At 48.3% G+C, this 27,371-nt stretch overlaps 1 protein-coding gene and 1 long non-coding RNA gene across 8 annotated transcripts in view; one reads left to right on the top strand and one right to left on the bottom strand.

The window, feature by feature from the left end:
- NUBP1 (nucleotide binding protein 1) overlaps positions 1-27,371 on the top strand; it is a 263,729-nt gene that overhangs the window by 97,123 nt on the left and 139,235 nt on the right. The gene's annotated exons all lie outside the window — the stretch shown is intronic.
- LOC120943577 lies at positions 7,833-9,205 on the bottom strand. The gene is made up of 3 exons (XR_005750305.1): positions 9,108-9,205; positions 8,814-8,986; positions 7,833-8,052 (listed from the first exon to the last, which is right to left on the bottom strand). It is a non-coding gene; the product is annotated as an uncharacterized LOC120943577 (long non-coding RNA).

Genomic DNA, 27,371 nt, shown 5'->3' with positions numbered 1-27,371 from the left:
GGGGTCTTCTCCTCTCTCCGGGGGGTCTTCTCCACTCTCCGGGGGGTCTTCTCCACTCTCCGGGGGGTCTTCTCCTCTCTCCGGGGGGTCTTCTCCTCTCTCCGGGGGGTCTTCTCCACTCTCCGGGGGGTCTTCTTCTATGTTCACCGCTCTCCGCTGTTGACTCGGCGCACCCCGGTTCTTCCTCCCGCTGTCCGGTGCCTTCTCCTTCAGGGCTGAACGTCTTCTTCTTCTGTGCTGTGACGTCGTCTTCTCTTCTCTTCTTCTGCCTTCTCCCGATGTTGACCCGACGCGTCTTCTCGCTGCAATGACAGGTGCGCGGCTTGCATCCGACTTATATAGGCCTCACAGTCCCATCATGCTCCGGTACCTACCCACTGTATATAAGTCCGGAGCGCAGGAAAAGGCACTTGTAGGAGCACTTATCACAGCAGTGCGGGATACCCTAAAAATGGAGGATACGGCGGGGGCATCTACTGAGGTGTCGGTCCCTTTTGGGTCCCACAAGCCGGCCCGCACGGTTAAGGTGTTTCCCTACCTAACGTACTTTGATAAGTTTATTTACCAAGAATGGGAACGCACGCAGGGGGCCCTCTTGGTCCCAAAACACATGACAGTGCGTTACCCCTTTGAGGAGATTTTCCGGAAAAAATTTACATGGTGTAAAAAGGGTGGAGAGTTGGGACTTTAAATGAGATGCGCGTGTGTGTGTGTGTGTGTATATGTATGGAATATAATTTTTTTCCCATAATGACCAGGCTCAAAATTACCAACCAAAAAACACAAAACCAAATGAATCTGTCTAACTGTGTGTAATTAAAACCGAGGTTTAGTTGCATGTATTTGCAAATACCTAGTAAGCTGCAGGCCAAACGTCAAGGCACTCTGTGTTACTGCAGTCCTAGCTATGATTTTTAAAGCCTCCTAAAGAGGAGCACAGGCGTGCTAATCAATAGATAGGGGGCAGGTGGTAACCTAAACCTGCCCCTACCTATAGTTGGTCTGGCAAAAAAGAGCACTGGAAAGATCAAAAACAGGAGTGGAACCAATACATGCCTACCAAACCAAAATACTATATATATATATATATATATATATATATATATATATATATATATATATATATATATATATATTATAATATATATATATATTATAATATATATATATATATATATATATATATATATATATTATAATATATTTGCATATGGCTAAAAACGCATCTCATTTAATGTCCCAACTCTCCACACTTTTTACACATTTACAGGGATGGAGGCCTGTGGTAGTGTATACCACAATCCTCATACAGAGTCCCAACCCTATTCAACCTTTTTGAAAAAATTGACATCTCCCCCGATTGTGGACCTTCCGGTTTCCAGGTTAAATAAGGTAACCACGATTCCGGTGGAGGGGACCCCTGCCTTTAAGGACCCTGCCGATGGTAGGACCACGGTCCTTGTTTATGGTGGTGGGGGTCAGCATTGCGGCCAGTCCTGGCCACGGCCCTGGTGTCCCAGACACTTACTGAATGGGCAAAATTGTTGCACCGTGAGTTGGAAATGCAACAGGCTTCCTCAGTCTGCGTAGTACTGGCAGACCAGTTGGTGCAGGGCCTTAGGTATGTCTGCGATGTGGCCTTAGATACGGCCCCCTTGCTTTCTAGAGCCTCAGTATCTGCTGTGGTGCTTCGACGCCTGATTTGGCCAAAATGCTGGTCTGCAGACCAGTGAGTGAGTGAGAAACTTGTAAAGCGCAACACATGCGAACTGAATCGCCTCTGGGCGCTGTATCCATTTCATGGGTAAGGAACCCCTTGACCTCAGAAGAGATGGGTTTTGATCTTTCTCCTGAAGGCCAAGTGGTCCGACTCTAGTCTGATGTTGGTTGGTAGTGCATTCCACAGCTGAGGTCCCTGGGCTTCAAATCTTCGATCTCCTTTGGACTTGTATCTGGCTTTGGGTATCTGGACAAGGTTTTGATTGGCGGATCGCAGAATGCGATTGGGGTTATGGGCTTTTATTTTTTCGCATAGATATTGAGGGGCGTTTCCTTGAATACACTTATGCATTAGGCAGAGTGCCTTGAAAGTGATTCTGTCTTTTACCGGCAACCAATGAAGGGATCTCAGCGAAGGTGAGATTGATTCCCATGTTTTTTTGGCGGTCACAAGTCGAGCGACCGTATTTTGAACGACTTGCAGACGAGTGATTTGGTATTTAGGGAGTCCTAGATAGAGGGCATTTGCGTAGTCAAGTCTGGAATTGATGATTGTTCCCACCACGACTGCTATGTCCTCTTTTGGGATAAAGGGGGTGAGTCTGTGTAGTAGGCGCAGCAGATGGTGGGATCCGCTGACTACCTACCCTATTTGTGCATCCATTGTCATGTAGGTGTCCAAAAATGACTCCGACTTTTGACTTTGGTGCTAGGGGTGATAGTTTTGCCCAGAATGGGCGGGGGAGTCCATGTTGATGCGGGGTGACTTTCGGTTAGCGTGAAATAGGAGAAGTTCTGTTTTTGAACCGTTGAGTTTAAGATAACTGTTTGTCATCCAGTTATCTATTAGCGTAAGGGATTTCTCTAGTCCAAGAGAATGATCCTTTTTGTTGCAGATGCGGAAATACAGTTGAGTGTCGTCTGCATAGGAGTGGTAAAGTAACTTCTGGTTACTGATGATTTCAAAGAGAGGGCGAAGATAGATATTAAACAATCGGGGCGACAAGGGAGATCCCTGAGGGACTCCGCATGATACCGTACGTTTTTCAGAAGTGAACAACCCCAGTTTCACTATTTGTGATCGGTTTTCCAAGAAGGAGAACCAGGGTAAAACACCTTCAGCGACTCCGGCTACTTCAGCTAGCCTAGCCAGTAGTAGTCCGTGGTCTACAGTGTCAAAAGCCGCGCTTAGGTCCAGCAGTATCAGGAGACAAGATTCTCCTTTGTCTGCGGCCTCTAGAGCGTCATCCCATATTTTGAGCAGCGCCGTTTGTTACGTGACCAGGACGGAAGCCTGGTTGAAACGGATCGAGTAATTTATGGGTGTCTAAATGCAGTTGCAGCTGTTGTACAACTTCTTTCTCCATAACCTTGGAGAAGACATTTAGACCTGTTATGGGCCTCCGGTCTTTGGGGTCGAGGGTAGCTTTTTTTAGAATTGGTTTTATTGTACCTTGTTTCAGCAAGGTGGGCACCATGCCCTCCTTGAATGACTGGCGCCAGTGTTTCGTGGGGATGATATCATTGGGTGATGTGACGCAGAGTCCCAATTGATGTTTTTGTGGCATCGATGGAGATGGGTTTTAGTGTGAATTTTGGTGTTTGCAGTGGATTTATGTGGGTATTAGGTTTGTGATTAGGGGGGGAGTTGGTGACGGTTCCATTTTGCTGAATACTTTCACCGATTTTTTTTTTTTTTTAAATTTATTGATGAAATAATCCGATAATTCCTTGCAAAATTCTTGTGAATCAGAATTGGGGGCCTCTAAACAAGCAGGATCCATAGTCTGAGAGACCAGCTTGAAGAGTTTTCGGGGGCGGTTTGCGATGATGTTGGAGAAATTATTTTTTTTGTCCGTGAAGATTTCTTTGTGATATTTCTTTGTTATTATTTTGTAAATGGTGTGGTTTTTATCTGAAGAGCACCTTTTCCAAGCAGCTTCTGCTCTTCTTACGCTCTTGCTTTAGCAACGTCAGCTGGTCGTTAAACCAGCCAGAGTTGTTTTTCCGGGTTCCAAGTTTTGCGTTTTGGTGCTACTAAGTCAGCTGACTGTAGTAACGCCTTGTTGATGGCGTCCAGTGTTTCTGTAGCTGTCTGTTTTTGTTGCATTGTTTTTATTTTGTTACCTAGTGGTGTTTTGAAGAGTTCTGAGTGGTGCTTCTTCTGAGATCTAGTCCAGTGAGTTTTCACCGGCTTTGTCTTTTTTTTTTTTTTTGGGCTGGCGTTATTGGTGATTGTGAATTTAATGGCATGGTGATTGGTCCATGGTTGCGGCTCATTTTCCAGGACGTCAATTTCCAAATCTTGTTTGAAAACGAGATTGAGCATATGGCCTGAGGCATGGGTGGGGGCTTGTATTAGTTGCTGCAGACCTAATCCTTCCAGATGGTCGATGCAGGCGACGGGGTCCAGCGAAGAGTTGGCCCAGAGGTTGAAATTCCCAAGCACCAAAAGGTGCTTGATGTTTAGGGTATATGTGGAAATGAATTCAGTCAATGACGTGAGAAGATGCGCTTTTGGGCCTGGTGGTCTATAGCAAAGTAGAATATGGACCGTATCTTGGGGGTTTGTTTGCAGCTGCAGAGTGAGGGTTTCCATGAATGGAAGCGAGTTTTGGAGGACTGGTTTGGTAAACGAGAGGTGAATCTTGTGGTTCATCGCCAGGCCTCCCCCTCTTTGCCCCACTCTCTGTTTTGCATTTGAATGCAATAGTTTGTTGGCACCAATTCTGTTAGAATGGTGTTGCAGTCGGCTTTGAGACAGCTTTCTGTGATGGAGGCAGTCTAGATCGTGTTGAAGGATGAAATCATAGATTTCTTGTCTGTTTTACTGCCGATCTTGTGTTGACCAAAGCGCATAATATGCGATTGGGCTGAGGTACCTGCGCGTGTTTTTTGACAGGTGATCGTCGATTGATCCTCAACAGTCGCTCGCTCGTTAGAGCTTTTTTGATGGCAAGTGGGAGTATAGAGGCAAATGGTTTTAGTTCACGGATGGTTTCTGCAGAGTATTTTAGGTAACCCATGGTCGCAGAAAAAAAAACGCAGGGAAGTAATGTTGATTGGGGGGGTCTTTTATGGTGATGGGCGGGAGACTGTCCAAGTGAATCGTCACTCGTTTAGTCTTCTCTCCCCAATTGGTCCAGAGGAAGGCGAAAAACCCCAGGCGCGCTGTGCCAATCTGCAGCGACCGGGAAAAAAATTCCTTCCTGACCCCTCAACGGGCGATCGGTGCAACCCTGGATCAATTGCCGGGGGGGTGGGGGGGATACGTACCCTGTGTTGAACTATGGGAGTTGGTTTCAGGGAAAAAAAACGGGCTATGGAGGGCGAGTGTGGGTGAGTGCAGTGATGTTTTTGTAACTGCCCGGGACTGCCCGGGCCCTAAAAAGGTTGAGGATGCTGGGGGGGTAGTGGGGAGATGTTTATTGTGCGATGGGCGGGTTAGAATTGAGGTTTGCAGGGTGGGTATGCGGCGCGCCACTAGGCCCCGGTTGAAGCCAGGGACTTTCCTAGCTGCGGATGGATTGGGCGGCGGTGGGGAGGGAGGTGAGGGGGTAGCCGGGGGAGACTGAAGGGGTTTAGAGATACGTGGGGAGGGAAAATTTAGGCCGTTCCTTCGTCAGCCTTCTAAGAAGGCTCTGGCAGATTTGTCCTTCCAGGGAGAGAGGCTCTTTGGTGCCTCGCTGGATGACATTATTAAAAATGTTACTGGGGGTAAGAGTTTGTTGCTACCACAATCCAGAAAGGGTAAGGAGCCTCACTGTAGGCCAGGACCTTCCTTTTCCGCTCAAAATCGTTTTTTTCCTCCGCCTGGGTCAGTGGGGAAATGTTCCCAGACCGACAAGGTGTCCACTGAGGGACAGAAGCGTCCCTGGTTTCACAAGCCTGCAAACAAATCTGTGACAGCATGAGGGTTTGTCCCCGCCTGATTCTCTGGTGGGGGGTCGCCCTCGGGAGTTTGCGGCTCGGTGGACCTCCCTGCTTTCTGACCAGTGGGTCTGCGACCAGGATACAAGATTGAGTTTCTCTTTTGTCCGCCAAGCAGGATTTTTCCCCTCAAATTTTCATCTTGTTCTGGCTGGCCGGAAATCCTTGTTGGGGGCAGTGCAGGGCCTGCTGCTGCGCGGGGTGATAGGGCCGGTGTTTAGAATCATGCCCAAATACTTCAGCCTTTTCTGAGGCTGTAAGGAGGATTTTTCCAGATTGTGGACCCAGCCTAGGTCCTCCTAAATACTCCACTGTGCTGTGCACATTGTGACCCAAGCGTGCAGCGGACTGATCTATGAGCAACATATCGTCCAGATAGGCTGTTACTGCTATGCCCCATGCCCTCAGCCTTGCCAGGGCCGGGGAAAGTATTTTCGTGAACACTCGAGGTGCCATAGCCAGACCGAAAAGAAGAGCCACAAACAAAGTGGCGCTGATCCACCGCAAACCTTGGAAATCTTTGGTGAGTGGAGAATATTGGCATAAGATATGCATCTCTAATGTCTATTGATGCCAGGAATTCTCCTCCTTGGAGGGTGGAGACAACTGAACGGACAGACTCCATGTGAAAGGAGCGGATGTTCAGAAACTGATTCAGGCTTTTCAGATCTAGAATAGGTCTGACATCCCCGTTTTGGAACCATGAAAAGGTTTGAGTAGAACCTTGATCCTCTGGGGCTAACTCTATGATTACCCCTCGGTACAACAGGTGTTTCAAGGCCACAAACAAAGGCCTTTTCTCTTATCGTCCATGGACAGACACAGCTCCTTAAGTCTTGACAAGTGGGTTATGTTCCCTGTTTACAGCAGAGGACTAGGCAGAAACATGTTAAATACATGTTACATTAACAGAGTTAAACAGCCCCACCCAGGGGGCGGTCCCTCCAGACATAACCCTCCTCACTGCAGCATGCAGCCTCAGTTTCGTTCTGCCTAGCAAAGGAGAAGGATGTATAGCTCCCTTTGGGCCCAGCGCCCTGAGGAGAAATTTTATTTTATTCTATCTTATTTTATTTTATTTTCACTTTTTGTTGAAGAATCTTCTTTCAACTGTCGAGTGACAGGCTGGATATTATAGATCCTTGTAGTCTACTCAGTCCGACCAGCAAGCGTGGACACATCTATGCAAAGAGGCTTGGTCTGCCACGCCATACCTCATGACTCCTGAGGTGGCCATGAGCTTTGCTCCGAGGTCCACATATGACTGGGCTGTGATGTTGCCTCACTAACAGTGGACCGGGCCGACAGCTACCTCCATTGCGGTTGTAGGTCTGTAAGGAGTGCGTCAGCGGGTCCTCGCTCGGACGGGTAAGTACAGTCCCTCCCGCTTCGGTGGGTTGGTACGGTTGGGCATTCCTGGGGTTCGGGGGTGCTCTTCTCCTCCCTTCCCTGCTCCTTTCCCTTGCTGCATTGCTAAGGCACGCTGTCCGGGGGGAGGGGGGTCTTTCCTGAGAGGGCTGTGTTATCTGGCACCTTTTATTGTTTGATACTGGGTTTTTCCTGTGGGGGTTTTCACTGTAAAAGCCCTGGGAGGCTTTCCCTGTTTAAAATGCGGCGTTTTGCCGCCGTATGGCCGACGCTGGCGCCATTATTTGGGAGGTTTTCAATTACATTGAAAACTCCCATTGGCGGTTATTTTGTCGTAGCGGCGCAATGTGCAGCGGGCAGCCATCTTTGTGCAGTTCTGACCCCTAGTGCTGTATCTACGGCGCACACAGGTCGCTGCAGACGCCACAGTTCCTTCATGGTTTCTTTCCTCTCCACACGCTGTGTGCTGAGAGCGGTCGGCAGCGCTGGGCAGTCTCCTGAGGTGAGTCCCCTGGCTATGAGAGTAACAGACTTATATTGGTATAAGTTTTAAATACCCCGGGTCAGCGCAGCAAGTGGGTAAGATGCCCTGTATAGGGCCCTGGGAGCGTCAGTTTTTATGTAAAGACAGGTCCATTACATAAATAAATTTGGAGGGTAAGAGTACATAAGCCACAGGATGGACCGTGGGTGTCTCAAAGTAGTGCAGTGCCACGTCCTGATTATAGCAAAAAGAGTTGTTGGAGGAACATTGAAATGGACTTTCTAGGCACTAGTCGTTTGAAAAAAGATTTTTTTATTGATGCAATCCCACATGGGCTATTGAATCAACAATGATGTAATTACATTTATAAAAAACATTAAAAAGTACAGGATGAATTATCACAGAAATTGCAATGATTACAACACATTTAAACCAAAAAACTGGTCCAAGTAAGACATCAACAGGGTGACGGCTGTCATGTATATTGATATTCAAGACAAGCTCTACATGTTTCGCGGGGGAATCCGCTTCATCGGGAGCTATTGATATTTCTGAAATGAAAACCGGCTGTTATTGGTTTATATAGGTCCATTAATATACAAATGAGTACAAAACCAAATAGCATATGTACAATATCACATATGCACTAAAGCACCATACAAAGCACATGCAGTTAAAGCCACAGTTGTAAGGAGGAGTCACCAATAGGACAGCGCACTGTGGGACCCAAAGAGGACATGCAGGGACGCACCAGAAAGTGGAATGTAATATAGTAAATGGGTTTGTGACATGGTGGAGGGCACTAAAGAATAGTGCACTCAGACAATGTAGAAATTCCCAGTAGTAATTCAGTAGTGTTAAAGGTAGTAGGGATGTGTATTACAAACAAGAAGATGGTGGTGAAAAAGGGTCATAGTGTTTACAAAGTGTAAGGGACTAGGAAAAAAGAAAAGGGGGGAAAAAAGAAAAGGGGGGAAAAAAGAAAAGGGGGGAAAAAAGGAAGAGGGGAACAAAAAAAGGAAAGAGGTATATAAGGTGGTGAGCCTACCATCCATGGTAATGGATATAGTTCGGTATTGAACTCTATAGGAGGAGATAGTGAGAATAATAGAATTGCGTTGTTCTTTTCTTTTTTCGTCAAATGGTCTTGATGTTAAAAGGGGCTGGGGGATTGTCTGATAAAGTAGAGGAAAAATATGGACATGGGATATTCAGTTAAAAAGTCCACTATCAAGGGGCTTATGAGAATAAGAAGGGGGTAGGAGATATAGATAGTAAAAAGGTATGGGGTGTCCAACATCCTGATACATACCCAAAACAAGCCAAAAGGTAAATATGCTGGTCACAGTATTAGTGACTGAATATTACAGGCAGCAAAAGCGAGCATATTCAATAGGAGGGATAGTTATCCCATAAGTGTCAGAAATTATGTTCTGAATATATGGAGACCAGAAGGCATTGAAAGGGCTGAATAATGGATACAACCTGTATGGAACAGGAGACAAGAAAAAATAGAACTAAATAACCAGAGCCCAATGAAAAGAGTTTAAGTAAGCTTTACAGTTAGACCAATAAGGATTGCAGGCAGACAAGATATAGAACCTACCAGCACGACCGCCGAATCAGTAACGCCGTTTGCTGTAGAAGAGCACCTCTAGTTTGCTGGGAAACACATCCCCATATAAATATGCGTCTCCGATCACGTGTGCGGTCTAACTATCCCTCCTATTGAATATGCTCGCTTTTGCTGCCTGTAATATTCAGTCACTTTAATACTGGGACCAGCGAATTTACCTTTTGGCTTGTTTTGGGTATGTATCAGGATGTTGGACACCCCACCCCATACCTTTTTACTATCTATATCTCCTACCCCCTTCTTATTCTCATAAGCCCCTTGCTAGTGGACTTTTTAACTGAATATCACATGTCCATATTTTTCCTCTACTTTATCAGACAATCCCCCAGCCCCTTTTAACATCAAGACCGTTTGACGAAAAAAGAAAAGAACAATGCAATTCTATTATTCTCACTATCTCCTCCTATCGAGTTCAATACCGAACTATATCCATTACCGTGGATGGTAGGTTCACCACCTTATATACCTCTTTCCTTTTTTTGTTCCCCTCTTCCTTTTCTCCCCCCTTTTTTTTTTTTTTCCTTTTCTTTTTTCCCCCCTTTATTTTTTTCATAGTCCCTTACACTTTGTGAGCACTATGACCCTTTTTCACCACCATCTTCTTGTTTGTAATACACATCCCTACTACCTTTAACACTACTGAATTACTATTGGGAATTTCTACATTGTCTGAGTGCACTATTCTTTAGTGCCCTCCACCATGTCACGAACCCATTTACTATATTACATTCCACTTTCTGGTGCGTCCCTGCATGTCCTCTCTTTGGGTCCCACAGTGCGCTGTCCTATTGGTGACTCCTCCTTACAACCGTGGCTTTAACTGCATGTGCTTTGTATGGTGCTTTAGTGCATATGTGATATTTTACATATGATATTTGGTTTTGTACCCATTTGTATATTAATGGACCTATATAAACCAATAACAGCCTGTTTTCATTTCAGAAATATCAATAGCTCCCGATGAAGCGGATTCCCCCGCGAAACATGTAGAGCTTGTCTTGAATATCAATATACATGATAGTCATCACCCTGTTGATGCCTTTCTTGAACCAGTTTTTTGGTTTAAATGATTTCAAACGACTAGTGCCTAGAAAGTCCATTTCAATGTTCCTCCAACAACAACTCTTTTTCCATTACATGAATGTATTTTATATTTGGAGTCAGTATCTGGTCCTTCCCCAACATGCTCAGCAGCAGGTGTTAGCACCTGGGATCTCCACAGAGACTTGTTAGCCCTGGACACTTTTGGGCCAGGCTGGGGGCGGAATGCGGACGGGCAGGGGTTAAGAGTGCCCCCTCCCTCAGTTATCCCTTGGGGAATGCTCCGTATTGTATATAAGGATATATGACCATATGTGTTTTTTATTTTTTCTATGGTCTATATAACACTTTTTTGTGTGTCACCTTTAAAGTCCCACCCAAAGGGGGGTACTTTTGTTTTTTTCTGCTATGGAGCCATGGACCAGGTGCCTGGGTCAGTGCAGGATAAGGCATTTATGGGTGCGCTTCTGACTGCTGTAAGGGACTCTCTTAAGCTGTATAGTGCAGCTGTGTTTCCGCCGAGGGCTCTGTCTTTTTTGGATCTCACCAATCAGACCGCTGTGTAGGTTCTCTCCTTCTGTGCCCTTCTTTGATAATTTCTAAGATGCGGAAGGAGAAAAGCCGCTGAGGTAGTCCCTCACCGCCTGGCAGTTCAGTGTCCTTTTTGAGGAGAGCCCTTTCAGGGGATCGTCCGGGTGTCATGTATAGCTGACCACTCTCCCTATTACGGGAGTCCCCGCTTGTATGGATCTGGCTGTTAGAAGATCCGAAGTACTGGCCCTTGCCATGTTTACCATGCTGGGGTCCGTCTTGCGGCCTATTGTGGCTACTACTCTGGGGTCTCAGTCGATTTCTGAGTGAGCATTTTGCACCAGACAGTGGAGGAGCACCGTCTCTCTACCAACGATATTAGGCTAGCGAACCTGTTGGTCCAGGGCCTCATATAGGTCTGAGATGCTTCTTTGAATGCTGCGCCCTTGTTATCCAGGGCTTCTGTTTCAGAGATGGTACGCGGTGGTGTAGTGGTTAATTCCATTACTTGTCAGCAAGAGTCATTGGTCCGAATTCCGGACACTGACACCAATCTAGCTGGAGCTTACATTGTCACTCTCTGTGTCTGCGTGGGTTTCCTCCGGGTATTCCGGTTTCCTCCCACCCACCAAAGACGTGTGCATACACTTCCATAAAATGCATACACACTTTGTGTATGTATTATTACGGGGGGCGACAAGGGCTCAGCTGGGGGACTAATTTGTCCCTGGGTGCGTAAACGCAGGCACCCAAATCCCGCCTATGCAGTCGTCTAACCTCCCTGCTCTAGGTGGGGGTGGCTGCTTACAGGTTCACAATTCAGTGAATCTCCCTGCTCTATGACTGATGGGTCTGCGAGGTGGTCTCTTCAGAGTCCTAGATAGGGTTTACGCCTATCCATAGAACAGAGTTCTTTTCACGTTTATTCCTCGCCCGGCTTATCGGTCTGCCTGACTTGCAAGTCCCGCAGGGACGCATACATGCATGTCCCGTTTTGCATATGTCACAGAATTTTCTGTGCTTCGTGATGGGCCTCTGTCAGTTTGTGGCCCTCCCTTTTGATCTGGCGTCAGCACTGAGGGTTTTCACCTAGGAGCTTGCAATTATCCGAACTTTGTTGGGAAAGTGAGGTTTTGCCTCGTGGGCTTCTTGAACGACCTTCTTCTGAGAGAGCGAAGGTCCTTCTCCCCCTGGAGAAATTGCAGACTCTTCAGTTTGCAGTGAGGGTATTGGCATCACGCTATCGGTCTTCTCTCCGGGTACATGCAGGTCCGGGGCCTGTGGGTAGCCTCCTTCGAGGCGGTACTGTATGCTCAGTTCCACACTTGGGCTTTCCAGGGGGAAATACTGTCCAGGTGGTAAGAAATTTCTTGTCTCTGTAATCGCCAGATTCAGGTGCACCACCTAGTCGGAGTCTTCTGTGTTGGTGACGGAGATCCCCGGCTCTTCGGACCGGGAAGTTGTTCTTCCTTCCAGTGGTCGGTGTTTACGACGGACGCAGGCCTCATGGGTTGTGGGGACCCCGGGGGGGGGGGGGGGTCCAGTCGCCTTAGAGTCGCCTTAGAGTCGCTGGACTTGCATGGACCTATGGCCAAAACTCCCTAAATGTGCCTGATCTCTTCTGATCTCGGTAGCTACCCAGGGTCGGGCCTGGTTAGTACCTAGGTGGAAGGCCGCCTGGGTGCTGTGGACCCTGTCCACACTATTTGGGTGATCAGGCTTTGATTCTCCTCGTTTTCGAGGAGGTTGCAAGGTTCTAGCCGACAACGCCACAATCGTGGCTTTGGTCTACCATGGGTATGCCAGCAGGTGGACTACTGGAGTCACCTGATGCTGGACCAGGGTGACTATTTTTCTGTGCCTGGGGGTGTTTCGGTTCCCCTTGCAGGAAGTGAGTCTCACAGGGCAGGCGAGATTATAGCTCAGCGGTAGACTGCCTGCCCTGCATGCAGTTGCCTCTGGGTTCAAGCCCAGGAAGATCTGTGTCGTTGCGTAACCCGGGCTCGCCTTGGTTTTTTCCACTCGTGGATCTCCTGGCCGCTCGTCTCCACCGCAAGGGTTTCGAAGTTAGTGACCAGGTCTAGTGCTCTGGTACTGACGGGTAAGTTGCGCTGGTGACCCTGTGGGGGTCTGTATCGGCGGCCTTATACCGTTCCTCCATTCGTGTTGCTTACTCGGCTGCTCCATAGAGTGGAGGCTGAGGGGATCCCAATGTTCCTAATCACTCCAGATTGACATTGGCATCCTTGGTACGCCGATTTCGAGCGCTTCATAGCGGAGGTACCCTGGCCGTCGCCAGGGCGAGAGGTCCTTCTGTCTCTAGGTCCCATACTTCCTTCTTCCTTGTACAGTCACTGACTTGCTCAACATGGCTATTGGTAGCCAGACTTTAAGAGACCGGGGTCTGTCTGACTCGGTCATCTCAACCATGCTGAGGGCACGGTAGTCGTCTTTCAGGAGAATCTACAGTCACACCTGGCAGGCCTACATCTCTTGGTGCGAAGAGATGAAGTGACGTCCACGGATGTATTCGATGGCCAGGGTCCTGCTGTTTTTTACAGCTTGGAGTGGATCTCAAATTACTTTTAAGCACCGTTTGGGGGCAAAGTCCAGCCTTGGCTGTGTTCTTTCAGTGGCCCTTTGGGGCCCGTTTCCTGGTGGGTACCTCTTTGTGCAGGGGGTTTGTCATATTCTTTCCCCTCTTGGCCCATCTCTTCCCCAATGAGTTTTGACTCTGGTGCTCTCGGTTCCTCAGGGGCCTTCCTTTTGGAAACATCAGAGATTTTCTCTTAATATTATCTCGGAAGGTGGCCCTTTTCTTCCGTTAGAGGGGTCTCTGAGCTGGCGGGCTTGTCTTGCAAGCCGCCATGCTTGATCCTCCATAAGGATTAGGTAGTGGTGCGCCTGCGACCTTCCCTTCTTCCGAAGGTGGTCTCGGACTTTCGCCTGAATAGGGGCATTGTTTCGTCCATCCTTTTTGCCCTCGGCCGGCGCATCCTACGGAGGTTGTTTTTCATACTTCAGGTGTGGTACGCGCTTTGCGGGTGTACCTACCTGCTACGGCTCCGCTTTGGAGATCTGACCCTCTTTTGTGTCAGTGTCTGGTCCACAAAAGGCCTGGCGGTCTCGTCGACCACCCTGTCTCGGTGGATCTGACAGACCGTCATACAGGCCTATGCTCTTAGAGGGCAGGCCCCCCGTTTCCGGTCGTGGCACTTTCGTCCAGGGCACCTGATGCTTCCTGGGTTTTTCCGACTTAATACGTCGGTGTCACAGGTATGCAGGGCGGCGACTTGGTCGTCCGTTTACGTTTTTTGTTTTTCAAAATTTCCTGGTTGCTGTGAGTGCATCTTCTGATGCTTCTTTCGCCCGCTAGCGTTTGCAGGTGGCCGTTATGAAGTTGCATCTCCTCCGTTTGAGTAGCTCTGCTTGTTTTGGGGTGAAGGTAAAATTGGTTTTACTGAAATATTTCCCACCCCTCGTTTTGACACTGCTTGGGGACGTCCCACTTGTCAAGACTTAAGGAGCTGTGTCCGTCCATGGACGATGAGAGAAAATAGGATTTTTTGTACTCGCAGTAAAATCCTTTTCTCTGACGTCCATGGACGGACACAGCTCCCACCCCTCCTTTTTAGGTTTGTACTGCTTGTTATGAACGGAGGCTGCATGCTGCAGTGAGGAGGGTTATGTCTAGAGGGACCGCTCCCTGGGCGGGGCTGTTCAACTCTGTTAATGTAACATGTATTTAACCATTTAACATGTTTCTGCCTAGTCCTCTCCTGTAAACAGGGAACATAACCCACTTGTCAAGACTTAAGGAGCTGTATCTGTCCATGGACGTCAGAGAAAAGGATTTTACGGTGAGTACAAAGTCCTATTTTTCCAGATCTTTGGCAGTTCTTGATCTCAGAAAATGGGTGTCAGAAGTTCTCTGAATTTCAGCTTGTAGCCTGAGAACACCGTGGAGATGACCCCCTTGTCCTGAACTTATTCCTGCCAGACATTTGCAAATTGCAGCAGCCTTCCCCCCACTTGGTCGAGCGGGGGCGTCCCTTCATAGGGAAGTTCTGGGGTTCTGCTTGGAAGATTTTGAACCCCCGAATCCTTTTCTGCCCTTGGCTCTGTGCCTTTTACCCTAGTGTTTGACTGGGGAGGCCGTCGCCACTGCCTGGAGAATGAGGTTCCAGGGGCTGGGGAAAGAGTGCTTAAATGAAGGACGTTTACTCTTCTTTTTGACCGACAACATAGTAGACTTGCCTCCGGTAATCTTTTGGATGTATTTATCCATATCATCCCCCAAACAGGTGTCCTCCACCAAAGGGGAATGCCGCCAAGTATCTTTAGCAAGAAACCTCGGCTTCCCAATGTTTCAACCTAAGGGACCTGCGCGTGTGCACCAGGAGATTCAAGCGGGATGCTTGCTGAACAGAGTCCATAATCGCATCAATCGTAAAACACATGGCCTTAGGAAGGTCCTCATAAATCTCAATCTCCTCTGTAGGGAAGAGGTTAACTATCTGCTTCATTTGTTCCTTGAGGAACTGACATATGCTAATCGCTGCAACTGCAGGTTGTACTACAGCACCAACCATAGAGGAGGCGGCTTTCAATAAAGATTTCAGCTTTTTAACAGTTGGATCCTTAACCACTTCCATACCAGGTACTTACGCAGCTTCCCGCCCAAGCCAATTTTCAGCTTTCAGCACTGTCGCACTTTGAATGGCAATTGCGCGGTCATGCTACACTGTACCCAAACAAAATTGGCGTCCTTTTTTTCCCACAAATAGAGCTTTCTTTTGGTGGTATTTGATCACCTCTGCGATTTTTTTTTTTTGCGCAACAACTAAAAAAAGGCTGAAAATTTGGAAAAAAAAATACGTTTTTATTTTTTTCTGTTAATTTTTTTGTAAATAAGTTTTCTCTTTCAATTACGGGCACTGATATGGCGGCACTAATGGGCACCGATGAGATGGCACTGATGGACATCGATGAGGTAGTACTGACGGGCACAGATGAGGTGGCACTGATTGGCGGCGCTGGTATGCGACACTGATGGGCACACATAGGCGGCACTGATGGGCACACATAGGCGGCACTGATGGGCACACAGGCGGCACTGATGGGCACACATAGGCGGCACTGATGGGCACACATAGGCAGCACTGATGGGCACACATAGGCGGCACTGATGGGCACACATAGGCGGCACAGATGGGCACTCATGGGCGGCACTGATGTATACTTATGGGTGGCACAGATGGGCACTGCTAGGTGGGCACTGGGCATGGATGGGCACTGTGGGGTGGCGCTGATGGACACTGGGGTGGCGCTGATGGACACTGGGGTGGCGCTGATGGACACTGGGGTGGCGCTGATGGACACTGGGGTGGCAGCACTGATTGTTGCCAGTCAGTGCCCATTTGTGGGCACTGACTGGCATCTTTTTTCTTTATGCTTTTTTTTTTTTTTTTTTTTAACTTTTTTTTTTTCTGTTTTTTTTTTTTTTTTTTTTTGCCCACCCTGGTGGTCCAGGGTGGGCATCCCTGGTGGTCCAGGGTGGCGATCCGAGGGGGGGCTGCGCTGATAACCAATCAGCGCGAACCCCCCCTGTCAGGAGAGCCGCCGATCGGCTATCCTCTACTCGCGTCTGTCAGACGCGAGGAGGAAGAGCCATCGGCGGCTCTTCCTGTTTACATCGTGATCAGCCGTGGTTGGACACGGCTGATCACGTGGTAAAGAGTCTCCGCCGGAGGCTCTTTACCGAGATCGGAGATGCAGGGTGTCAGACTGACACCCCGCATCACCGATCGCCGCGATGCGCGCCCCCACGGGCGCGCGCGGCATGAAATCCTGCAGGACGTTCTGGAACGTCCTGTCAGGATTTCATAACCACTTCCCGGACGTAAATCGGCCATAGGCCGGGCGGGAAGTGGTTAAAGCCCTGAGCATTGTTTATAGAACAGGTCAGGCTTTTGTTTGCACAATAAATAGCTGCATCTATAGCAGGTACCCCCCATTTCTTAGTGAAACCTTCCTCCATAGGATATCTGGGTGAACCCAGTCATTATACATCAGTTTATCCATCAAGGAATGAACTGAAAATGAGCATGCAGACTGTAGGGATTTCTGAGCTCCCAAAGAGGAAACAGAGGACCTAGAACAGTGGTTCTTAACCTTGTTGGGGGTACTGAACCCCACCAGTTTCATATGCTCATTCACCAAACCTTTCTTAAATGGAAAAATAAAATATGATTTTTTCAAATTCAAAACATAGGTATATATTTAGGTATATATTTATACATGGGTGCACAAAATGAACAAAACCATTAAAGAACAAAACCATTAAGAACAAAACCATTAAAACATGATTTTCACACAAAAACATAATAATGAATATTTACTGCAAATCAGTGTGACTTCTGCTGTTGTCTTTCAGAGACCAGTTCAGAAATGCGCGGCTTTACCTTGGCAAGTGCCACTCATGTCATTTTCGCAAAAAAAGTCTGTTCCTTTTCTTCATTTTTATGTCCAGCATCCTCAAAGGATTGCTCGCAAAGATATGTTGTAACAAACGGTATGAAAATCTCCAGAGCTTTCTTAGCAATAACAGGGTACGTTACCATTTGTTGACACCAAAACATTAAGAGCGTTGTTGTTTTGAAGAGTTGCTGTTGAACCTGGCTCTGCTGAAGTTCAATGATTTAATCGAGGTATTCATCATTGACATGTTGTCTCAACACTAAACGTGAACGGCTGTCTCACCCATGCTGGATATGACTCTCTTGTATGGAAGTATGCGTCGAGAGACTTTGCAAGCTCATCTAGGTGCGTGGCAATTGCTTGCTTCAGTTTCGCGGGTACATCACGACAGTTACAAATCGACTACTGGGCGCGCCAAATTCCCTGCAGCACAGATAGGCCAAGCGATGTTGCGTGATCACCTGCAGCCAATGATGGACAAGCTGGGCGTGTCATCACGAATTATATGAGTGGGGTGTGTCTTGACCTCCGTCGAACCCGCGAGACTGACTCACCGAACCCAAGGTTAAGAACCACTGACCTAGAAGTTTCAACAGGAGGCAATTTGTAAGTGGCACGCACCATCTCTGCATAATATTGCACCTGCATCTTTAGTGACTGAGAGGCAGAAGAAATCTTCTCTTCCTCACTGCGCCTGATCCTCCTCTCCAGAGAGGGATTTTTCACCCTCAGAATGCTCATCTGATGAGAGAGCCAGAGCAGATGAAGGGGATCTACCCCGTCTTCCAAGTCAGCCCTTGAGAGATGGAGCTCCTCCTCACAATCGGGAAACATTGCCATCATTTTCCTCCCTTTAAGAGGCGATCCCTCAGGTCCCTGGTCAGTCTTAGTGTTTCCTCCTTTCCGGAGGAGACATGTTGCCAGAGGACCTGAGGGGGGCTCCATCTCTCGAGGGCTGAACAGGGCAGGGGTCCAGCTGGGGCAGCACTTTCTTGTGTATACAAGCTGCAGGAGACAGCATTGCACTAACAGGGCAGTAGAGCCTCAGAGCAGCAGGGGGTCAGTGGAGTCGTGCAGTGATGTGGAGGACGGTGTGTGGCCACGGGCAACCCTCTTTAGCGGTGGGCAGAAGGGGTCCCAGTTTTGAGTTTCTCCTGTGCCCAGGCGTGTAGAAAGACGCCGTTATCCCCTTGGAGGGGGCGGTACCCAGAGCTGATGCCGCTTGACCCGGAAGATCCGGTGTGCGCCGGGTAACCTGTCCTTCCCCTTTAAAGGCGCAGGAAATTCAAAACGACCAGCTGGTGCTAATAGCGTGGAAGAGGCTGCAGACGACAGCAAGGACACCATAGCAAGCCAGGATGCTAGAGGAGGACGAGATACCATCGGCCCAGGCTTCAGGAGGCGAAAGCACCAGCAGGATACAGGTAGGCACCAGTGGGTGACCTTTGTATTCATTGTATGGGACAGCAGCTAGATGGTGCTGGTCACTAGCTTAGCTGAGGCTTACAGGGGTACTAGTGTTACTGGGTGTGCACTCTAGTATTGTATGGTGGAGTGTGCTGTAGTCTCACCGCCATGGGACCTCTGTTTTTTTTTTTTTCTTCACAAAATAATTTTATTAGGAGAAATTTCACCATGCATATACACTAGGGGTCGGCCGATATATCACGTTTTTAAAGAAATCGGCATCGGCCGATTGTGAGTGAGGGATCAGAGGCGGATGTGTGCTGGCTGGAAATCCCTGCCCACCGTCTATTCTAAACGGCTGCTATATGACTGGCGAGGCGCGCAGCATGTCGGGACAAATTGAGGTTTTTTTGGCGAGGGGAGAGGAAGGAACGGAACTGGGAGCGCTCGCTGGTGGGCACTGATGAGGTGGCAGACTGGCAGTGAATGACAATGACGAGCTGTACTGTTTGGGGGCAATGACAAGCTGTACTGTTTGGGGGCAATGACGAGCTGTGCTGTTTGGGGGCAATGACGTTATGCACTAGTGAGATGGCACTGATAGACACTGTTAGGCTGCACTGGTGGGCAATGAGGTGGCACTCACAGGCTCCACTGGTGGGCACTAATGGATACTGATGGGCTATACCGCTGGTCACTGACAGGCTGCACTGATGTACACTAACAGGTACTAATAGGCTGCACTCCACCCTAAACAATAACCTTCTCTCCACCCTAAACAATAACCTTCTCTCCACCCTAAACAATAACCTTCTCTCCACCCTAAACAATAACCTTCTCTCCACCCTAAACAATAACCTTCTCTCCACCCTAAACAATAACCTTCTCTCCACCCTAAACAATAACCTTCTCTCCACCCTAAACAATAACCTTCTCTCCACCCTAAACAATAACCTTCTCTCCACCCTAAACAATAACCTTCTCTCCACCCTAAACAATAACCTTCTCTCCACCCTAAACAATAACCTTCTCTCCACCCTAAACAATAACCTTCTCTCCACCCTAAACAATAACCTCCTCTCCACCCTAAACAATACCCACCGATCCACCCTAGATTTTCGGAGATCAAGGAAAAAATATAAATAAAAACTTACATAGGTAACGTGCATTGTTCAGAAATTAATAAACATGGGTATTAGAACAGCGCAGTGCTGTACATATCACCAGATAAAATTCAATAAACCTCAATTCAAAATTTAAAATTCAATAAACCTAAAGACACCCTCTGGATAACCAACACTCGAGTATCTTAAGAACGGTGCCTATATAGAGCCAAGGAAAATTGTGAGTGACCTCAGTACCCCGGGGGCCAAAACCCGCAGGCCTAGCCGCGGCTGCAACTGAAACCTAAACTTTGAAACCCCATTAGGTCAGGGAGGTAAGGGGTGGCTAAGGTGTAGAGCCTAAATAAGCTTGGCCGGTTATATCGCTATAGGGGTAAGGAACGGTTGAGGGGGGGGGGTAACGAACGGTTGAGGGGGGGGGTAGAGGGTAGGGAGATAAAAAAAAAGGGGGGGTGGGGGGGATGGAGGGGTCCAGGTCGCAAGGTTCTCTTTTCTGGCGGAAAATTTTGCTATCAAGGAAATAAGGACTTGTAGTAGTCCGAAGTCTTGAAATACATCCAGCAGGGCCAGGTCGTTGTGAATTTCTGTATACAGTCTTGAGAGATATCAATCGGTTCCTCCATCTCCTCTATTTTGGCCACTCTATAATGATTGGGATATCTGTTGATCACAGGTGTGTGGGAATGCAGAGTCTGGCCGCATTGACCATATGCATGGCCAGTGATTTCTGGAATGTTTGGGCAGGGTTGTGTGATGCAGTAGGTATTGAGCCGGGTTGTAATCCAGGGTATAGGTGGTGACTCGGGATATTATGGAGTAGACTTCTTTCCAGAATGATTGGAGCGTGGGACACTCCCACCAAATATGGATCATGGAGCCCCCTGCTCTTTTGCATCTCCAACAGATATTTGGAACTGAAGGTAAGAACTTGTGTAAACGTGCTGGGGTCCTTTATCATTAAGGCCCCATGCACACGAGACGCTGCTAAACTCGAGTTCAGAGGCATTTGGGCATTTTTTTCAATTGCCCCTGAACACATTTAATGTTATCCTATGTGTCCATGCACACAATCACGTTTTTTGGCGTTTCAAAGCAGTTGGGTTTAGGGCCGTTTTTCCAAACCCAAAATTTTGGGTTCAGACGCTTTCAGCTTTTGCGTTTTAGACGCAAATCGCGGCACCGGCGTTTTGCCGCGATTTCGTTTATAGGCGTTTTTAAAGGTGACCTATTTTTTTACATTAGAAATCTCAAAAATGATGGCAAATGATGAAAAACCATAAAAAAAACATAAAAAATATAATTGCTTGCATTGCATTGTGGACAATCCACAACTTGTGGCAGGTGACGTGGCCAGTGGACAATCCACAACTTGTGGCAGGTGACATGGCCAGGTGACGTGGCAAGTGGACAACCCACAACTTGTTGTAGGTGACGTGGCCAGGTGATGTGGCAGGTGACGTGGCCAGGTCACGTGGCCAGTGGACAATCCACAACTTGTGGCAGGTAACATGGCCAGGTGACGTGGCAAGTGTACAATCCACAACTTGTGGTAGGTGACGTGGCCAGGTGACGTGGCAGGTGATGTGGCCAGGTGACGTAGCCAGGTGACATGGCAAGTGGACAATCCACAACTTGTGGCAGGTAACGTGGCCAGGTGACATGGCAGGTGACGTGGCTTGGTGACGTGGCCAGTGGACAATCCACAACTTGTGGCAGGTGACGTGGCCAGGTGACGTGGCCAGTGGACAATCCACAACTTGTGGCAGGTGACGTGGCCAGGTGATGTGGCAGGTGACGTGGCCAGGTGACATGGCAAGTGGACAATCCACAACTTGCGGCAGGTGACGTGGCCAGGTGACATGGCCAGTGGACAATCCACAACTTGTGGCAGGTGGGGTGGCCAGGTGACATGGCAGATGACGTGGCAAGTGGACAATACACAACTTGAGGCAGGTGACGTGGCAAGTGGACAATCCACAACTTGTTGTAGGTGACATGGCCAGGTGATGTGGCAGGTGACGTGGCCAGGTGCCGTGGCCAGTGGACAATCCACAACTTGTGGCAGGTGGCGTGGCCAGGTGACGTGGCAAGTGGACAATTCACAACTTGGCAGGTGACGTGGCCAGTTGATGTGGCAGGTGACGTGGCCAGTGGACAATCCACAACTTGTGGCAGGTGACGTGGCAGGTGACGTGGCCAGGTGACGTGGCAGGTGACGTGGCCAGGTGACATGGCAGGTGACATGGCAGGTGACGTGGCCAGGTGACATGGCAGGTGGACAATCCACAACTTGTGGCAGGTGACGTGGCCAGGTGACATGGCAGGTGGCATGGCCAGTGGACAATCCACAACTTGTGGCAGGTGGCGTGGCCAGGTGACGTGGCAAGTGGACAATCCACAACTTGTGGCAGGTGACGTGGCCAGGTGACATGGCAGGTGACGTGGCAGGTGGCGTGGCCAGTGGACAATCCACAACTTGTGGCAGGTGGCGTGGCCAGTGGACAATTCACAACTTGGCAGGTGACGTGGCCAGTTGATGTGGCAGGTGACGTGGCCAGTGGACGATCCACAACTTGTGGCAGGTGACGTGGCCAGTTGACGTGGCAGGTGGCGTGGCCAGTGGACAATCCACAACTTGTGGCAGGTGACGTGGGCAGGTGACGTGGCCAGGTGACGTGGCTAGTGGACAATCCACAACTTGTGGCATGTGACGTGGCCAGCTGACGTGGCAGGTGATGTGGCCAGGTGACGTGGACAATCCACAACTTGTGGCAGGTGACGTGGCCAGTTGACGTGGCAGGTGACGTGGCCAGTGGACAATCCACAACTTGTGGCAGGTGACGTGGCCAGGTGATGTGGCAGGTGACGTGGCCAGGTGACATGGCAAGTGGACAATCCACAACTTGCGACAGGTGACGTGGCCAGGTGACGTGGCCAGTGGACAATCCACAACTTGTGGCAGGTGGGGTGGCCAGGTGACATGGCAGATGACGTGGCAAGTGGACAATACACAACTTGAGGCAGGTGACGTGGCCAGGTGATGTGGCAGGTGACGTGGCCAGTGGACAATCCACAACTTGTGGCAGGTGACGTGGCCAGGTGACGTGGCAGGTGACATAGCCAGGTGACATGGCCAGTGGACAATCCACAGCTTGTGGCAGGTGGCGTGGCCAGGTGACGTGGCAAGTGGACAATTCACAACTTGGCAGGTGACGTGGCCAGTGGACAATCCACAACTTGTGGCAGGTGACGTGGCCAGGTGACGTGGCAGGTGACGTGGCCAGGTGACATGGCAAGTGGACAATCCACAACTTGTGGCAGGTGACGTGGCCAGGTGACATGGCAGGTGACGTGGCAGGTGGCGTGGCCAGTGGACAATCCACAACTTGTGGCAGGTGACGTGGCCAGGTGACGTGGCAGGTGACATAGCCAGGTGACGTGGCCAGTGGACAATCCACAACTTGTGGCAGGTGGCGTGGCCAGGTGCTGTGGCAAGTGGACAATTCACAACTTGTCAGGTGACGTGGCCAGTTGATGTGGCAGGTGACGTGGCCAGGTGACGTGGCAAGTGACACGCTAAATACACGTACACTGCTTCTCTCTCAGCTGCTCTGGTCTCACAAAATAGCTGAAATGGTTAAATAATATTGTTTTTTGAGCTTAGGGAGGGTCTTATGATGTTTCTTAACCAAATGCTTATAAACGCAAACGCGGTAAATCGCGGTAAAACGCCGGTTTTTGCGTTTGAAAACTTGTGTTTAGATGAGTTTGCATTTGCTTCTCGTGTGCATGGGGCCTTAGTTATAACTTTGTATCCATTTTCCTGAATCGCTACATTCAGCGACCCCTTATGAACAAATGTATAGATAGATTCCCAGTCCTCCTCTGTGAGTGCTAGTTGTATATCCATTTCCCAGGAGGTATGAAGGGTCTGCTTCGCGGAAGGGCTAGAGTCATTTTGGAGTAGGGCATAAATGTATGAAATGAGGTGTCTTTGTGGGTGGATGAGTGGGTGCTTCCTAATGGATTGGGGCCAGTGTCGGGATGCTTACCAAGGGAGTGCGTGCGTCCTGGTTCTAGTGCAATAGTTTTCTGACGTCACCCACATTTTCCCCGTTTTGTGAACTTTCCAGTCAAATGGCAGGCTAGATAGTACTTATAAAGGTCAGGTAAGCCAATTCCACCTGTGGCTTTGGTGCAGGCCAGGCGTGCGTATTTAATACGTGGGGCTGTATTCTTCCGTATGAAAGTTGTTCAGGCCCTATTGTATGCCACAAAAAAGGAGGGGGGCAAATGTATTGGAATCGTCTGCATTATGTAGAAGAGTTGGGGGAGGATAACCATCTTGATGAGCGCCGATCGGCCGAACAATGAAATGTTTAGATTGGCCCAGTCCTTCAAGTCCATTTGGAGTTTCGAGAGGGAGGTTAGGAAGTTTTGGTTATACAGGTCTGCTAATTTTTTGGTAATTTGAATACCCAGGTAGGTAATGGCCTCAGACTTCCATTGAAAAGGGAAACAGTCTTGACAATGAAAGACATCTTGCGGGGTCAATGTTATGTTCAGAGCATGAAACTTGGAGTAGTTAATTTTAAGGTTAGATAGCTCACCAAAATGATTTATATATTTTAGGAGGTTAGGTAGGGACAATCGGGGTGCTTGTAGGGATAACAGAATATCGTCCGCAAACGCGGCCACCTTAAATTCCCTATGAGCAAAAGGGATTCATTCGATCTCTGCGTAATCTATTTAACAGCGGTTCTAGTGTCAAGACAAAGATCACGGGGGACAGCGGGCATCCCTGACGTGTACCATTGCTGATAGAGAAGGCGCCTGACAGGAGGCCATTAGCTTTCACCCTAGCTGAGGAACTAGTATACAGAGCATTGATGTGCGCGAAAATGCGTGGGAGGAGACCAATGCCTTTTAACACCTCCCGCATGTAGTCCCATGCCACCCTGTCAAACGCCTTCTCAGCGTCAAGGGAGAGGAGAAATCCCCTGGCGCCTGACGAAGTAAGCAAATGGTGCAGGTTCAGGGTGCGGATAGTATTTTTTTTTTTTTTTTCAAGTTTTTATTGAGAGAGGACAGAAAAAGGGGGAAATACATTGCAGCCCGATACAATACATTTGTATGCAAAATGAGGTACAGACATCAGTGTCAAACAGTGCAAAACAATAAAATAGTACCGCAGATCGTAGTGGCCCAGCTTGGTTAAGGCACAATAGGCCACATATGCACCACACCCAGAACACCACCTTAACCAACCTCACCTAACAACCAGGTCAGAGGAGAGTCATGCGAGCCAATCGAAATACTTAGACGGATATCAATACTATTCTGAGAATTCCATAACAATTGTTGAAGTACCATCATAACTGCGTATCTGAGCAGCAACGGAAGAAGGAGCAAAGGAAAAGATAGGAAAGGAGCGAAGAACAGAGCGGAAATACAGAGGGGGGGGGGGGGTTGACACCAGCTACAGCAGGATACTATCCAAAACAGCTATACAATCCTATAAGTTACATATTATGGGGGTTGTGCTAAAATGTCAGCATAAGACGAGGAGAACTTAAATGCGAACCAGCAGGACCATATTTTCCGTGCTAGATCAGATTTGTTTCTTGGTGTTAGTGTAGCATCTTCCATATAGTAAATATGATCTACCTCCATTAGCCAATGGCGTAGAGTGGGAGCTCTCGGCTGCTTCCAAAATCTAGGGCTAAGAGCCTTGGCCGCATTAGGAAGATGAGGGGTAATCGACTTTGAATATGATCCTGCTGGTTCATTTGTACAGTGAAACACCACCACCCAATAGATCTTCAAGAACCCTTGACCCCTGATTCTGTTCAATCCAATATAACACTGAAGACCAAAATGGTTTAATTAGAGGGCAAAACCACCAAATATGTGCGTGTGACCCTCTTTCCCCACACCCCCTCCAGCAACGGTCAGAGACCGAGGGAAACGTTTTGTGAAGGATTTCCGGTGTGTAGTGCCAACGCATTAGCAGTTTATAATTGACTTCCGCTGTTTTTGAAGAAATGGCAGAAACGTGATAGTTGAAACAGTATCGTTAGTTGTGACTCGGGTAGCTGACTTTGAAGATCTCGTTCACATTTGGCAAGGAACGTGTGTGTGTGGCAAGGCCAATAAGGCTTGATAAAAGTTCGACACAGGCCTTTCTGGGGGAAGATTGCCCTCAAGCAGGGATTCCACAGACGTCAGCTCCGAGTCTGACCGAAGTGGTTGGGGAAGGGACCGCACAAATTGAGAGAGCTGATGGTGCTTCCATTGATCCAGAAAAGAAATTGGTGTTGATGTAAACAAATCAGTCATTGGTATGGCCCCCCCAACGGAGGTCACATGATGTAGCAAAGGAACATGAGAGATCCGATTTGCCAAAACTATGGTCAATGTTCCCAGGTGGAAAATAGTCATGACCCAAAATATGCATCAACGGCGAATTGTAGGGCCACTTTTGCGCCTTACACAATGAGTCCCAGAGTGCAAGCGAAGACTTAGAAAGGGGGGATATATTCGGGGTCATGTTGCGAAATTTGGGAGGTATCCAAATCGGAGGGAATAGGTCAGCCCCAAACATATCAATTTCCAATTGAACCCATAGTTTTGTATCAACGTAGTATTTCCAATCTGATAATCTCGCCAGAACAATGGCATAAAAATACTTCCTAAAGTCTGGAAGCGCCAGGCCCCCTTCTCTTTTTGGTTTAATCAACCAGTTATAGGCGATCCTGGGGCGCTTGCGGTTCCACACATATCTACGAATCAAGGATTAAACAATCTTAAAGAACCCAAGGGGGATCCCATAGGGGATCATTTGGAAAAGAAAGAGCAGTCTGGGTAGTATATTCATCTTTATAATGCTAATACGTCCTAGCCATTAGTGAGCCATCTGAGTCCATTTCTGTAAATCCGATCTAATTGCGTTTAGTAAAGGGATATAATTACTGCGGAACAGGGAATCTGTTAGGGGTCAAATATATGCCTAGATATTTTAAGGAGCGGGGTTGCCATGCAAAAGGGAATAAAGGTTTCAGTTGGGTTACAAGCTTATGGGAGATGGATATATTCAAGATTTCCGACTTGGAAAGATTAATTTTAAAATTGGAGAGGGAGCCAAATTTGGTAAAGGCTGACATGAGGGTGGGTAACGTAGTTAAGGGTTGTTGGATGTAAAAAAGGATATCATCTGCGTATGCCGCATATTTATGTTCCGAATTACCGATCTTAATCCCATGAACATTGGGGTCGTTAAAAATTGTAGCTAAAAAGGGCTCTAAGGAAAGGGCAAATAGTGTAGGTGAGAGGGGACAGCCCTGTCTAGTTCCATTGTGTAGAAAAAAAGATTCACTCAGGGTACCATTGGTTCGCAATTGAGCTGACGGGGTGCTATACAGTGCCAAGATTCTTGACAGCATATTCGGGCCCAAGCCCAGATGCTCCAACGTGATCATCAGGTACTCCCAGTCCACCCTATCGAACGCTTTTTCAGCATCAGTCGATAAGAGGAGGGTGGGCTGGGAGCACCATCGCACAAAAGAAATCAGACAGCGTCCTTAGCGAGTTGTCCCTTGCCTCCCTGCCTGGTATAAACCCTGTCTGATCCCTCGACACCCATTGGGGCAGA

This window comes from Rana temporaria, chromosome 6 (genome assembly GCF_905171775.1).
Source record: "Rana temporaria chromosome 6, aRanTem1.1, whole genome shotgun sequence".
NCBI lineage: Eukaryota > Metazoa > Chordata > Amphibia > Anura > Ranidae > Rana > Rana temporaria.
The sequence above is the reverse complement of the archived record's forward strand: the minus strand, read 5'-3'. Positions and strand labels throughout refer to the sequence as shown.